Below are 4,681 nucleotides of genomic sequence, written 5' to 3'. Positions count from 1 at the left end.
CTTCTTCGACCCCGTTGAAATTTTTTTCAGTGTCTGAAGAAACATTTCAGTGTTAAGAGCTCATAGTGGTGTTGCCAAAGATGTGGATTTGGTTTTCAGAACCCATTTATAATGGCTTATAGCCAGCTACAGAGAATTCTATGTCTCTTATCTGAGGTCATGGACACACACACACACACACACACACACACACTTTAAAAAATAAAAGTAAATCTTAAAAGAGAAATACCTTTTCTTTTCACGTCACAAATTCTAAAAACCAAATCCCAATTTATCATCTGCATTTTGGTCATCTATGTACCAACAAAATTAAGGATAAATGTGTATTTTATTTTTTTTTAGAAGCTACAGTTAGCCTGTAGAATCAATGAGTATAAAAAAGAATAGCTCTCTTTCTAAAATTACGATAATTTGAAGAATGAGAAATCAATCGACTGGGAAAATGGAAGTGAAAAATGAACAAACGACTAATCTAAATAATAAGGAGAACATTACATTTTTCAGCTACAACTTCTCAAGCACGTACTTGGTGAAATATTAATTAAAAACATAAAGGTGAACAGAATGATAAATTATATTCACTCACACACACACACACACACACAAAAACCAAATGATTTCTTTCATAGAAGTGTGATCTTTTGTTCAATATAGCCACATAAAACTCTTATCCACACTTTAGGATGTATAAAGGCAAAATAAAAATTGCCTTAACTTTGTAAGAAAAATCTTGTTTGCCATTTATTTTTTTTGACTACATACTAGGATAAGACACACTTGCAATGTTTAGGGACACAATGAATCATAAGCTAATAATCATATAGCATTTATTGCAACCATTTGGTGCAGTACTAATCAAGTTTGCTGCACTTATGCATTGTCTGGATTTGGGTATGGAATGTGTTTTGCACTGCATCATTTTTATTTTCTGATTTTGATTCTCTTCTGTTTGCCCATGACCAGAGTCAGACTTCTACCTACCGTTTGTTGGCTGAATATAGAAAGCATTTTGGGGACAGGCCAGTGAGGCACAGATTTTTATAACTAAACCATGAAGCGTCAAGGTCTTTATGGAAAGACACTGGGAAACACCAATCCTGCATCTTGTTGATTTCCTTACACCTTATTTAGGAGATGTCATATACATATATTTTAAATTGCACTTTTTACAAAATTTATATTTTTATTTGTTATCTTCTTTATCTACATTTCAAATGTTATCCCCTTTTTTCCTTTCCCCTCCAAAAATCTCCCTATCCCATCCCCCCTCCCCCTGCTCACTAACTCACCCACTTTCACTTCAGGGTCTCCCTCTCATTGATGTCTGACTAGGCCAGCCTCTGCTACCCCTATGGCTGTAGCTGTGGTTCCCTCCATGTGTATTCTTTGATGGATTAGTCCCTAGCAGCTCTGGGGTATTGGTTGATTCATATTGTTGTTCCTCTTATGGGGCTGTGAACCCCATCAACTCCTTGGGTCCTTTCTCTAGCTCCTCTGCTGGGGACCCTGTGCTCAGGTCAATGGTTGGCTGAGAGCATCAACCTCTGTATTTGTGAGGCACTGGCAGGGACTCTCTCACGCTCCTGTCATCAAGGACTTGTTGGCAGCCACAAAAGTGCCTGCGTTTGGTAACTGTATATAGGATGGATCACCAAGCGGAGCAGTTTCTGGACGCTCTTTCCTTCAGTCTCTGTTCCACACATTGTCTCTGTATCTCCTCACAAAGTTATTTTGTACCATATCTAAGAAGGAACAAAGTATCCACACTTTGGTCTTCCTTCTTAAACTTCATGTGGTCTGTGAATTATATCTTGGGCATTCCAAGATTATGGGCTGATATCCACTTATCAGAGAGTATATACCATGTGTGTTATTTTGTAACTGAGTTACCTCACTAAGGATATTTTCTAGTTCCATCCATTTGTCTAAGAATTTGATGAATTCATTGTTTTTAACAGCTGAGGAGTACACCATTGTGTAAATGTACCACGTTTTGTATATCCATCCTCTGTTGAGGGACATCTGGGTTCTTTCTAGCTTCTGGCTATTATAAATAAGGCTGCTATGAATATAGTGGAACATGTATCCTTAGAAGATGTCATCTTCTCTGCCCAACTGTTACATGCCTGCAAGAGCAATGCTGCCATGAGCCCTCAAGGAATGAGAGTGGAAAGGAAGACGATAAAGCGTATTCTGAATAAACTAAAGAACGTTTCTTCTGAAGACGCTGCTTAGAAAAGATTTTGTCAACAAACCTCATTCCAGGCTTTTTCATTTGATGCTGTTAAAGCAGCCTTAAAAATTAAAATCAGTGATGGCAACTGTATATAATTCCAAACTGTAAAACTGGCAGTAGTAAAAACCTCAAAATTCTCATTGCATCCGAAAAAAATCTTAATATATATATGTTCATATATATATGTATATATATATATATATATATATACATACTTATGTTTAACATGAATAGATATTTTATCTAACTTTGTCTTCTTCTTATCCCCTAATGTTCAATTAATGCAATGTTCTGAGCATTCTACAGGTTACAGTTTAGGTTTTTAATATGAAGCTATGCAAGCCTTGACATTTTGGTCATTAGCAGTATTCGTGAATCGCTACAGAAAAAGTTGAGGCCTGATCAATGGACCTGAGTTAAATATGTAACTCATATTCTACTGTGACAGAACCATGACCTTCCCTAATGAGAATTCCATTGGAAAGCTCTATTATAGTGAAAATCTCACAGGAGTCTTACTCTAATCATAATAAGTTACCTGACAACACTTTATAGACTTAATTTTTCCATCCTCTCTCACCTAGCGTTGTATCCTTATGCTAACCACACATTAATGTTCTTGTATTTCACAGACAAACTTTAGACATTCAGGCTGCAGGCTTCCTTCAACTTTCTCATAATTTTCAAAAAGAAGAAAAATAGTCTGTTTTGTACAAGTGTTTTAATTCTAGGTAATATTCTTCTTTACCAAATTACATTTCACTGTTTAATATGTACACCATTTAAAATTACAGATGCATTTATTTCTCTTTGTGGGCGGTACAGTGATTTTTTTTTCATGTGGAGATTTTGCTATAAAAATATGCAGACCTGTCAAATACCTTTATCTATCTGCTAAGATATACTCTAAAGTGATTTTTAATGGTTGGGATTATTTTTATAATAGTATTTAACAACTTTACATATTAGTTTGGCATCTAAAAGGGCATCTCTGTAAGCATTTAGGGTTCTAATGCTAGATTACTTCAGAATCAAACACCTCGAAATTTGCTAGCTATCCAATTCCCAGAAAGGTATTACCTGTATATTTGTTACACATACATTTCAAGTAGAAATGATAAATAGTAATTTCTGTAAAACTCCACTGAAGAATGCAAGTTTAATTGCTGAAATGATCTGATTTCTAAAAAGTAAATAATCAGTTAATATTAATTATTTTAATACCAGTTATTTTTATAATTAGTAATTGTTATTTTGGTAAAATAGACTATAATTTTAGAGATAATACTGTTAAATTGATAAATTTGGATTCAGTAAAAATCCATTAGAAGCTTTATGGCTGTCAATGCAGAGTCGTGGTGATAAAAATTTAAACAGTACAAAGAGCACTTATATTCTATACCAATATAAAACCTTCTTCAACTAATGAAACTAAACTGTATCATCTAGGTTTAATAATGACTACAACTTGATCCTTTTAGAAGTATAATCCTAATCCTATTTCATTTATCCCCAATTTATCAGTGTCTTGTAATAGAAAGTGTATCTCTCTTTAAAAGGATTGACTTAATACTGTTTCTGTGAAATGGCCTTATATGGACGTCCTGTGTAGTGAAACAAATTTCAGAATTCAAGTATCATAGCCTTAAGGCTATAGCTTAACTCCTTTTTCCACCTTGCTATAACTATATAATGATTCTTCATGGATACAATATTACTCTAGTTTTAAAATAAAGATGGATCCCTGTAGGAAAATCAAGAGAAATAAAATTTTTACGTGATTATGATTGTACTATGATAACATAAAATCAAAATATAATCATTTTAAGAAATGACATGAAACTTCACAATGCAAACTTTTCATACTAAATTTTTGTAAAACAAAAAATTAGTTCATGTTTTATGATGTTTTATGCGTATGTATACATCAAAGTAAAATAAAGTACGTGTAAAAAACTTTAAATAAAATATATTTGCAAACACACATAAAATATATTACAAATGGTAAAGTTCTTTTGGGGGGTGGACACAAAAGACCTTTTATAAAGCAATTTTTAAACAAACCAAACTAAAAGGTTTACAAAAGAAAAGAAAAAGATTAACTTGCTTCAGATGCACATACACTAAAATTAGAATGATACGGAGAAGATTAGCATGCCCCCTGAACAAATAGTACATTTTTAATATAGAAATAAAATGACATAATATTATTTTAAGGTTGGTATGGATTTACCTTAATTGATACAAATTATTTGACAACATTATCACAAAAAATGGGTTCTAATAGATTTTTTTATATAAGGTCATATTTCTTCTATTAAGCAATGAAATATAAATTCATAATAGAATTAAACCCTACTGAGGAAAGTATGCTTGACAAATATATAAATATTTAATATAATTCATTTATATATTACTAATATACCATACATTTACAAAAATATA

The 4,681-nt window shown here is 32.6% G+C and overlaps 1 non-coding gene across 1 annotated transcript; it reads left to right on the top strand.

Annotated features, from left to right (window-relative positions):
• The first annotated feature begins 4,339 nt into the window (after positions 1–4,339).
• LOC127693099 (U6 spliceosomal RNA) lies at positions 4,340–4,442 on the top strand. The gene has a single exon (XR_007979581.1). It is a non-coding gene; the product is annotated as a U6 spliceosomal RNA (small nuclear RNA).
• The last annotated feature ends 239 nt before the right edge of the window (positions 4,443–4,681 follow it).

The sequence above is a fragment of the Apodemus sylvaticus genome, chromosome 9, assembly GCF_947179515.1.
Source record: "Apodemus sylvaticus chromosome 9, mApoSyl1.1, whole genome shotgun sequence".
NCBI lineage: Eukaryota > Metazoa > Chordata > Mammalia > Rodentia > Muridae > Apodemus > Apodemus sylvaticus.
Note: the sequence above shows the minus strand (reverse complement) of the source record. Positions and strands in the feature narration are given on the sequence as shown.